The following is a 12,104-nucleotide window of genomic DNA, read 5'->3' as shown; positions in this document are numbered from 1 at the left end:
GAATATTATTTAAACTATATTTGGACATCATAACAGTTAACGTAACAACACCTATGTAGTAATAAAACTTAAATAAATCAGTGTATTAAGATTTGTTAACTTTCCCACAGTTGAGTAAAAACACACTATTTACTATAAAGGACCAATAACTCTAAATATTTTGAATAGATTTTTTTAAATGACTTTACTTAATAACAGAATCTAGAGCTGCTCTAGATTTCTGAGCCAATATTTGAGTTCCATATTCCTACATTTTTATTTCATTACTCTAAAACTGAAATCTGCATATTTAATAAACATCACAGGTGATTCAGTTGCAGATGTCATTTGGAACACAACAGGAATGCAACCTTAATTATAATTTCCTTTCTATTCAACAATTTTACATAGAAAATGATTGGTGCAGACACAATGGAGGGGATGGATTTGATGTGAGATATATCTTATAAAAATAGTTGCTTTATAAAGAAAGGAATCACAATAGTATATGTTATAGAAAATCTTGATTTCATCTTTCTCAACATCCACCTCAATTTATAACAAACTTTTCTAATCTTGCCAAAAAATTATTTGCTCACAAATTACCAATCAATTAGCTTATCCTGAACCTCACCTGTGGTGATTATCTATGGAAAACTTCTAAGGTTATCTTTTTAAAGTTTTGTCACCTGAGAAAATAATGTGTTCTTTGACATAAATATTGATCTATGCCAGATATTAGGCATTCTGAAAACAAGTAGGTATAGATGCAGAGAAAATATGGAATTATTTGTCTGTGGTAAAGCAAAATATCACACGTTTACTCAATAACAGGAAAAAGCTGTTAAGCCTATTAGAAAAAAGTTCCAATTATGTTCACATCTATAAATTAAAATAATCATAGCTGGTGATTTGATCCTAATTTCATTTACATGTGTCAATATGGAAGTTCAAATTCTGAACATGTACTACAGATTCATTAAAAAATCCATGTTCATGAAGCCTCTTATCATTGTAGACTCCCTTCCATTTATATTGACACATGCTTCCACCTGAATCTATAGGCATATTGAATGATCCACCTGCTTACAGTGCCACATACCTACAGAACTAAGTTACACTATTAAGATACTCATAGAAATGACCGTATTTATAAGTAAATATGCAAGCATATTTTGAACACCAATCTATGAAAGTCTAAATAGAAAGGAATAATAAATGTACATTAAATTATAGTTATGTAATTTAACAACAATTTAGAGAAAGATTATATAAAACAATGAATACACTGTTCGACAGCAGTGGTTCTCAATTTTAACTTGACTCTGAGTCACCTGTAGGGCCTGTTAAAACCGGATTCTTCATCTCACCCTCAGAGTTTCTGTATCTTTAGTTCAGGTTTGGGGCTCAAAAACTTGCATTTCTAAAAAGTTCCTAGATAAGGTTGAAGCTGCTAGTTCAATAACTGCATTTTGAATACCACTGCTTTAAAAAATTCAAACTGTGATTTTATTTTTTAAATGTTGCTTTGCATGCAACTGTATATAGAACATTAGCCACGGGAAAAAAAATAACTTACAGATAATCCTGAATAGTATTCCATATTCTAACTTTCATTTTAGATATTTGGAAACTGAGACACAAGGTTATTAAGTGAATCATTGAGCACATAACTCAAGGCATTTTACACTGAAAATGAATTGTTGGATGTATGAGAAGATTCATGGCTATGTGGGTTGAAAAGCAGAACAATTTGTAGTAGATAAGAGAAATAACGTGGGAGACAAGAAAAGAGTCAGTGGGCTACTGTAACTACATAATACCAGTAAATAGATTCTAAATTAACAATAAAAATATTATTTGAAGCTGATTTTTAAGTTTCAGCTTCTACATTTAACAAGATTGAAAACATCAACCGCATCCTTACAGAAAGACAAAAGCTGAGCGAACGAAAAATCAAAGACGTTTTCTTACTCACTGGAGAATTGAGGACTCTGGACAAGCCACCACCCTGGGATCTATAGAGACAAGAGAATATATAAAATCACAGTCAAAATCGGCTTATTTGGACCAGAATCCACTGGAGTCCTATACTAACTGGAACACTTACATGATTCTTTTCATGAATTCTGAGGATTGTAAACTCGTATGAGAGTAAGACATTTCTGGGAACCACAGTCTTTGAATACATCTACTTTCATGAGTTCACTTTCAGGAAACCCATCAGGTTCTTAAACCAAGTAAAATCAGAAGCAGAGGAATGAAAACAGTAACCACAATGAAATAAACCTGTATACTCTCGATAACAAAGGCTTGCCCTCTAATGTAAACACTATAAGAGCCTTATTGGACATAGCCTGAAGGACAATAATTCTGCTTATCACAATGACAACATCAATTCCTGGGGAGCATATGGAGCACTGAAAACTCTTATTTATTGTAGGAATATAAAATGGCCTAACTACTGTGGAAGACAGTTTGGTAGTTTATTCAAATGTAAACCAAGTTTTACCATATAGTCTTGCAATCGTGTTCCTAGGCATTTACTTAAATCATTTGAAAACTATGTCTACACAGAATATATACAAGAGTGTTTGTAGAAGCTTTATTCTACCAAAAATTAAAAGCACAAGATGCCCTTTAATAGGAGAATTAAGAAATAAAGTATGGTGCATTCATGCAAGAGAATAATTTTCAGCAATAAAAATATGAATTATTAAGCCATTAAGATACATAGGAGATTCAAAGTTCATATTTCTAAGTTTAAAAAGCCAGTCTGAAAGCCTGCCTACTGCATATTTCCAATTATATGACATTTGCATTCTGGAAAAGGCAAAACTATAGAGACAATAAAAATTGGCTTAACTTCCCTATAACATCACCTTGGAGCTTAGGATATCAACATGAATTTTGAAGGGACACGAATATCCAGACCATGGCATTCTGTAAGTCTGAAACTGTTTAAAAATAAAATATATTAAAAATGTCTTAAGCCTTTAGGAAATGGTTACATTTCATAAATATATTTTTTATCTGAAAATCTTATTACTCATGTCAAGGTTAAATTGAAATCAGAATCTCACCATTTCCCTAAATACCTGCCACAAATGATTGTAAAACCTACACCCAGATTCTGTAATGCATCTTTAAATTCTCCTGTATTCAGGAATGAATGGTTAATGGCTTTGCTTTGTGTGTCTCGGTGTTTTTTAATCCTTTTTTCTTTCATCCTAGTCCTCTAACCCTTTTAGAAGCTAAATTTTGTCATTTTAATATGATGGTAATTGCTATATGCTACTCTATTCAGCATCAGACAGGATTGCCTCACGGAAAAAAAAAGAGATAAGTGCCCTGTTGAGTTTAAATAGATTTGTTCTGCAGATATGCCAAACTACATTTTATTTTTAAATCTCTATAAAACAAATCTGAATCTATTTCAATTGTTGCATTTTATTGATGGTAAGACTTTTGAATGAGACTTTTTTCTGTTCTACATTTTTAAAAAATGAGAAAAAACAACCTTTTGGTATCAACTACACACATTTTGTGTCTAATTTTACTGGAAAGTTTATTTAACTAAGCATTTGTGCAATCATTTTCCTGAATTAAATGGCGATATCCAAATAAAAAACATTTGTATGGTGACCAGTAGCAATTTCTTCTCTAAAGAAAGATGGTCACAAATTTCAAAGATAAGTATATGTGTTGCAATCATTCAAGCTGTATACTATGCTAGACTAATTACATTAACAGAACATATATTTTAATATATTTAATAATTGAAAATAGTAGAAACAGAAATGAAATCAATAGAATATACTCTCTTTTAAAAAAAAGTTGGTTAAGATTGAAACCAAAGGCTTTTAATCTTAATTATGAGTCAATTTCACCTAATAAAACCTTAATAAAAATAAACAGGAGAAACTAGTTATTGGATTATACTTTTTGTAAAATCTATTTTCTTCCAATGTTATTTTATTTTTTTAAATTTTATTATATTTTATTTTATTCAATAGTTTTTGGGAAACAGGTGGGTTTTGGTTACATGGGTAAGTTCTTTAGTGGTGATTTCTGAGATTTTGGTGCGCTTGTCACCAAAGTAGTATGTACTGTACCCAATGTGCAGTCTTTTATCCCTTACTCCACTCCCACACTTCTCCCATAGTCCCCAAAGACTATTATATTTTTCTTATGCCTTTGCCGTATCATAACTTAGCTCCCATGTATAAGTGAGAACATACAATGTTTGATTTTCCATTCTTGAGTTACTTCACTTAGAAAAATAGTGTCTAACTCCATCCAGGTTGCTGCAAATAACGTTGCTCGTTCCTTTTCATGTCTGAATAGTACTCCATGGTGTGTGTGTGTGTGTGTGTGTGTGTGTGTGTGTGTGTGTATCACATTTTCTTTGTCCACTTGTTGGTTGATGGGCGTTTAGACTGGTTCCATATTTTTGCAACTGCAAATTGTGCTGCTATAAATATGCAGGTACAAGTGTCTTTTTCATATAATGACTTACGTTTCTTTTTTCTTTTCTTTTTTTTTTTTTTATAAAGAAAAGAATTTTAATTGACTCACAGTTCCACATGGCTGGGGAGGCCTCAGAAAACTTACAGTCATGACAGAAGGCAGCGGGGAAGCAGACACGTCCTACATGGCTAGAGCAGGAGGAAGAGTGAAGGGAGAGGTGCACACATTTTTAAACCAGATCTCATGAGAACTCACTATTATGAGAACAGCAAGGGGGAAACCTGCCCCCATGAGCCAGTCACCTCCCCACAGACCCCTCCTCTAACACTGGGGATTACAGTTTGACATGAGATTTGGGTAGGGACACAAATCCAAACCATATCAACTTCCTATGGTTTTAAATGTTTATTTCAATTCAAATGAATAGTATTTCTCAAGAAGAAATGACATTAACGTATTTCAAGGGTTACTAGCATTAGTCCTGACAATGATTTCCTTCCTTACTGAGACAATGATCTCTAATAAACAAAAATAGAAGTATAATTAAGGACTAAGTTATGTGTGTTAATTAGTAGGCATATGTCACTGTATATAGACTGGTCAATTGTTACTGTCCCACTGTTCTTTAATACAGATGCCTCTGGTACCTTGCTTGACTCTGTCATTAGGAATGTCAAATTGTACAAAAGTATATACCTTGACATTATTCTTTCACTTTTCCTAGACTTTCTTATTTTAGATCATAGCTGGCCATTTGGTGACTTCTTGTAGTATTGCCTACTAGCTTTATCTACGGGTTCATATCAGGCAGACCGGAGCTCTCTCCCTAGAGCTGTCACATATATTGCGTCCTTGGGTAAGTGTATTAGTCCATTTTTATACTGCTATAAATAACTGCCTGAGACTGGGTAATTTGTAAAAGAAAGACGTTTAGCTGACTCACAGTTCAGCAGGGCTGGGGTATTTTTGCCATATTTTTAAATGGTGCATTTATTTACTTCTTATGGATTAACAGAACTGAAGAAAGTGGTAGGGCCTCGGAGCTGTGGTAGTGAGCCTCTGGAAGAAAGACGTATGTGTCCTCCATGAATAAATATGCAACTCACAAAAAAAAAAAAAGAAATTTTTTTTTAAATGCAGCTGAGTGGCACATTGGGAAGAGAAAAGTGAAATAAGGTACATCTTTCAGTTCCAAGGTTTCCAGATATCATAATAATTTCTTTTTATGTCATATAAATTCCCACATATATCTTCCCCTCCTTGTAAACAAATTTCCTTTTTTTTTAAGCTTTTCTTGTAACAAATCTGTTTATCTCCCTTGCCTTGCCACTTCTGTTTTGTGTTTTACATGCTGATCTCCAGTTCAAAGATTCCTTTAGTATTTTTTCCCTGTGTTCATCCTGTTCACTTACTTGTATTGAATAAAAAGGCTCAGGATAATAGATTAGCCATTTCTATCATGCAATGCATCCCCCTTTATCTGGAGAATTAAAACATTGTTGTTCCATATCAGTTTCTTATTTACATCTTTTGAAAAAGCAGTGAATGATTTCTGCACAAATTAGATGTAGGTTAAATCTTAATATGGCACTTGGCATTATTTCAATTCATAAGAAATTAATTCCTTTACTGCAAACCTCAGAATTTGTTCCATGTTTGATCATGTTCACTTATGCTGTAATAGACATATTTATGATGACCTTTTAAATTATAATGATAATGAAATAATTACAATTGGGTACTTAAAATGTGGCAAGGTTTGTGCTGTTTTAATAGCATTATCTAAAAAAATCCTTAAAATAACAACTTAAAGTAAACACTATTGTTATTTTCTTCTTGTGGGTAAAGAATGTAAGTCTAGATAGGATAGGTAACTTACTGATATGGTCAGGCTTTGTGTCCCCACCCAAATCTCATCTTGAATTGTAATCCTCATAATCCCCACAATCCCCACGTGTCAAGGGAGAGACCAGGTGGAGGTCATTGAATCATGAGGGTAGCTTCCCTCATGCTGTTCTTGTGATAGTGAGTGAGTTCTCAGGATATCTGATGGTTTTATTTTCCCTTTGTTCAGCACTTATCCTTCCTGCCACCCTGTGAAGAAGGTGCCTTGCTTCCCCTTCTCCTTCTGCCATGATTTTAAGTTTTCTGAGGCCTCCCCAGCCCTGCTGAACTGTGAGTCAGCTAAACGTCTTTCTTTTACTTTTCTTTGAGTAGATAGATACCCAGTAGTAGGACTACTGGGTCAAATGGTAGATTTACTTTTAGTTCTTTAAGAAATCTCCATACTGTTTTTCATAGTAGTTGAACTAGTTTACATTCCCACCAGCAGTGTAAAAGTGTTCTCTTTTCACCACATCCACATCAACATCTGTGATTTTATTTTTCAACTGTGGTCATTCTTGCAGGAGTAAAGTGGTATCTCATTGTGGTTTTAATTTGCATTTCCCTGATAATGGGTGATGGGCATATTTTAACATATTTATTAATATAATTAATATATTTTTATTAGTTTATATTTTTATTGTATTTGTTTTATATCTTCTTCTCAAAATTGTGTATTTATGTCCTTTGGCTATTTTTTGATGAAATTATTTGTTTTTTCCTTGCTGATTGAGTTCCGTGTAAATTCTGGATATTAGTTCTTTGTCAGATGCATAGTTTGTGAATATTTTCTCCCACTCTGTGGGTTGTGTTTACTCTGCTGATCATTTATTTTGCTGTGCAGAAGCATTTTATTTTCATTAGGTACTACCTGTTTGTTTTTGTTTTTGTTTCATTTGCTTTTGGATTCGTGGTTATGAAGTCTTTGCCTAAGCCAATGTATAGAAGAGTTTTTCCAGTGTTAACTTCTGGAATTTTTTTATAGCTTTAAGTCTTAGATTTAAATATTTGATCCATCTTTAGTTGATTTTTATATAAGGTGAGAGATGAGGATCTAGCCTTATTCTTCTACATGTGGCTTGCCAGGTATCCCAGCACCATTTGTTGAATAGGGTGTCCTTTCTCCTCTTTATTTTTATATTTATTTATTTATTTATTTGATTTGATTTGATTTGATTTGATTTGTCAAAGATCAATTGGCTGTAAGAATTTGGCTTTATTTCTGGGTTCTCTATTCTGTTCTGTTCATCTGTGTGCCTATTTTTACACCAGTGCCATGCTGTTTTGGTACTCCAGATTTGTACTTTTTGCTTAGTCTTGCTTTGGCTATAGGGGCTCTGTTTTAGATCCATGTGAATTTTAGGATTTTTTTTTTACTACTTCTGTGAAGAAAGATGATGGTATTTTGATGAGAATTTGTTGTTTGCTTTTGGCAATATGGTAATTTTCACAATATTGATTCTACACATTCATGAGCATTGTATGTATTCCCATTTGTCTGTGTCATCTATGATTTCTTTCAGCAAGATTTTAGTTTTCCTTATAGAGATGTTTCATCTGCTTGGTTAGGAGTATTCCTAAGTATTTTATTTTATTTTATTTTATTTTATTTTATTTTATTTTATTTTATTTCATTTCATTTCATTTCATTTTATTCACAGCTGCTGTAAAGGGATTAAGTTCTTATTTTGACACTCAATGTGGTTGCTGGTGGTGTAGAGAAGTGCCACTGATCTGTATACATTGATTTGAATCTTTTCCAAATTCATTTGTCAGTTCTATAAGCTTTTTGGTTGACTCTAGGGTTTTCTAGGTATACGATCATGTCATCATTGAATAGCCACAGCTTGATTTCCTTTTTACCGATTCAGATGCCCTTTATTTCTTTCTCTCGTCTGATTACTCTGGCTAGGACTTCTAGTAATATGTTGAATAGAAGTGGTAAAAGTTGGAATCCTTGTCTTGTTCCATTTATCAGAGGGAATATTTTCAGTTTTTCCCTTTTCAGTATAATGTTGGCAGTGGATTTGTCATGTGTGACTTTTATTACTTTGAGGTATGTCCCTTTATGACAATTTTGCTGAGGGTTTTTATTATACAGGGATGTGGATTTTGTCAAAAGTGTTTCTACATACACATATCCAAATAATCATATGATTTTTGTTTTTAATTCTGATTATATGATGTATCACATTTACTGACTTGCGTATGTTAAACCATTCCTGCATCCCTGGTATGAAACCCACTTGATTATGTTGTATTATATTTTTGACATGTTGTTGTATTCCATTAGCTAGTATTTTGTTGAGGATTTTTGTATCTATGTTCATCAGGGATGTTGGTCTGTAGCTTTTTGTTGTTGTTGTTATGTCATTTCCCTGGTTTTGGTATTAGAATTGGCTTCACAGAATTATTTAGGGACGATTCTCTCCTTCTCTATCTTTTGGAATAGTTGCAGCGCGATTGGTACCAATTCTTCTTTGAATGTCTGTTAGAATTCAGCTCTGAATTTATCTGGTCCTGGAGTTCTTTTTTTTGGCAAATTTTTTTAAATTATGGTTTCGATCTTAGCACTTGTTATTAGTCTGTGCAGAGTTTACAATTCTTTTTTGTTTATTCTAGGAGGGTTTTATACTTCTAGGAATTTATCTTGCTCTTCTAGATTTTCTAATTTGTGTGTGTAAAGGTGTTCATAGTAACCCTGAATGATCTTTTATATTTCTGTAGTATTGGTTTTAGTATCTCATTTCTAACTAAGCTTATTTGGATCTTCTCTCTTCTTTTCTTGGTTATTCTCACTTGTGGTCTAGCAATTTTGCTTATCTTTCAAAGAAATAGATTTTTGTTTAATTTATATTTTGTATTTTTGTTTGTTTCAATTTCATTTAGTTCTGCTCTGATCTTCGATATTTCTTTTCTTCTGCTGGATTTGGGTTTGGTTTGTTCTTGTTTCTCTAGTTCCTTGAGGTGTGACTCTAGGTTGTCTATTTGTGCTCTGTCAGACTTTTTGATGTAGGCATTTAATATAAACTTTCCTCTTAGCACTTGCTTTTGCTGAATTTTATAGGTTTTGATAAGTTGTGTCACTGCTATTGTTAAGTGCAAAGAACTTTTAAATTTCCATCTTGATTTCATTGTTGAATCAAACATCATTCAAGAGCAGAGTATTTTATTTTCCTGAATTTGTATAGTTTTGAGGGCTCCTTCTGGAGTTAATTTCTAGTTTCACTGCATTGTCTTCTGAGAAGATACTTAATCTGATTTTGATTTTCTGAAATTTATTGAGACTTGTTTTGTGGCCTATAATATGGTTTATCTCGGAGAAGGTTCCATGTGCTGCTGAGAAGAATGTATATTCTGCAGTCATTGGGTAGAATGTTCTGTAAATATTCGCTGAGTCAATTTTTTTCTGTGGTTTGAATCTGTTATTTTTTGTTGTCTTTCTGTCTTGATGACCTCTCTAGTGCTGTCAGTGGAGTACTGAAATCCCCCACTATTATTGTGTTGCCATCTATCTCATTTCTTAGGTCTAGTAGTAATTATTTTATAAATTTGGGGCCTCCAGTATTAGATGCATATATATGTAGGATTGTGGTATTTTCCTGTTGGACTAGTCCTTTTATCATTATGTAATGTACCACTTTGTCTTTTTTAATGGTTGTTGCTTTAAAGTCTGTTTTGTCTGACATAAGAATACCTACTCCTGCTTGCTCTTGGTGTCTATTTGCATGGAATATATTTTTCCATCCCTTTACCTTAAGTTTATGTGAGTTCTTAAGTGTTAGGTGAGTCTCTTGAAGACAGCAGATACTTGGTTGGTGAATTCTTATACATTCTCCTATTCTTTGTCTTTTAACTGAAGCATTTATGACTTTACATTCAATGTTAGCAGTGAGATGTGAAGTACAATTCTATTGATCATGCTAGTTGTTGCCTAAATACTTTGTGGGGCTTTTTTTTTTTTTTTCATTGTGTTATCATTTTATATATCCTGTGAGATTTATGCTTTAAGGAGGTTCTATTTTGGTGCATTTAGAACTCCTGTCAGTAATTCTTACAGTGCTGGCTTGGTAGTGACAAACTCTCTCAGCATTTGTTTCTCTGAAATAGATCGTATCTTTACTTCTTTTATGAAACTTAGTTTTGCTGGATACAAAAATACTGACTGAATATTGCTTTCTCAAAGGAGGCTAAAACTAGGCACCCAATCCCTTCTGGGGATTCTGCTGAGAAATCTGCTATTAATCAGATAGGTTTTCCTGCATAGGTTACATGATGCTTTTGCTTCACAGCTCTTAAGATTCTTTCCTTCATCTTGACTTTAGATTAGCCTGATGACCATGTGCCTAGGTGATGATCTTTTTGTGATGAATTTCCCAGGTATTCTTTGAACATCTTTTATTTGGATGTCTAGATCTCTAGCAAGGCTGGGGAAGTGTTCCTTGATTATTTCCTTAAATATGTTTTATAGACTTTTAGATTTATATTCTTTCTCAGTATTCTCAATTTTTATTTGTTCTGGTCTCTTGTTTAAACTTTCCATGCATTTTGCATTTCTCTAAGTGTGTCTTCCATTTGCAGAAGTTGTGATTGTTTTTTCTTCATAACATCTATTTCTCTGGAGAATTTTTCATCCATATCCTCTATTTTTTAAAATTTCTCAAGTTGTTTTTCACCTTTCTCTGATATCTCTTTGAGTAGTTTAATAGTCTACCTTCTGATTTCTTTATCTGATAATTCAGATATTTCTTTTTCGTTTGGATCTATTGCTAGGAAGACAGTGTGATGTTTTGGGAGTGTCATAGAATCTTGTTTTGTCGTAACCAGAATTACTTCTCTGGTTCCTTCCCATTTGGGTAGACTGTTTCTTCAAATTGTTCTTTAATATAGTTTTAATTGAACTGTTTTTCTCCACTCTTAAGGACCAGACTAATGTTTAGCTTTGCCTAATTTGGTTCTTGGTATTTGTAGGGGTGAAGATTCTGTATGAATTTCTTAGTCATAGAATGTCTTTGTGTGCCGGCTTCCCTTAAGCTGGTTGTGGTCGTTATATTCTTGGTATGCAAACTACTTCACTTCTCCTATTGTGTTGGAATAGCAGGAATCTCTTGAATCTTATTTCTTTCTCTTGTGGTGTACATTTTATTTGTTTATTTAATTTTTTCCAGTGTTTTATTTACTTAATTGAAGATTCAGGGGTCAGCACAATTGGGGTGATAGCCCTGGATAGGCACTGGTTGTGGCTAAGGCAGGCAGATAGATGTAATAACCAACAGTGGGCTGAGGTCCCAGCCTTGATGAGGATGGCTGGGGGAGATCTCAGTTAGATGTGCTGAGGTTTTATCAGTGTGATGAGTGGGAACTATCTCAACTCCCCTGCCAGGTCAGCAGGAAATTTGTTCACCTCTCAGCCTCACTCTCGTAGCATGTCAGCTATTCAGATCAGATAGGCATCTCTTTTCATCTATAGTGAGAGAGGAGAGAAGGAGACCCCTATATTGTTGTATAATGTTTCAAGAAGAAACAAGGAAACGAAACCAAAGGCAGGCAGCCCGACGCCAGGCATCAGACCTAAAAACCAGGCCTGGGCCTGCCTGACCTTAGCCTGATAGTTAAAATTCAACCCATGACGTAGCAACCGATGTTATTCATAGATTCCAGACATTGTATGGAAGGACATTGTGAAACTTCCCGTTCTGCTCTGTTTCACTCTGATTACCTGTGCATGCAGCCCTGTCACATACCCCCCTAGATTGCTCAATCAATCATGA

The 12,104-nt window shown here is 33.8% G+C and overlaps 1 long non-coding RNA gene across 3 annotated transcripts in view; it reads left to right on the top strand.

The window, feature by feature from the left end:
- LOC105477426 (uncharacterized) overlaps window positions 1-12,104 on the top strand; it is a 213,669-nt gene that overhangs the window by 93,693 nt on the left and 107,872 nt on the right. For 2 of the 3 annotated variants that reach the window (XR_011620406.1, XR_011620407.1), the window contains one exon: window positions 5,174-5,305. The exons of the other annotated variant lie outside the window; for it this stretch is intronic. This is a non-coding gene — a long non-coding RNA (uncharacterized lncRNA). The remainder of the gene's footprint in view (window positions 1-5,173; window positions 5,306-12,104) is intronic. 3 annotated transcript variants of the gene reach the window in all.

This window comes from Macaca nemestrina, chromosome 2, assembly GCF_043159975.1.
Source record: "Macaca nemestrina isolate mMacNem1 chromosome 2, mMacNem.hap1, whole genome shotgun sequence".
Lineage (NCBI taxonomy): Eukaryota > Metazoa > Chordata > Mammalia > Primates > Cercopithecidae > Macaca > Macaca nemestrina.
The sequence above is the reverse complement of the archived record's forward strand: the minus strand, read 5'-3'. Positions and strand labels throughout refer to the sequence as shown.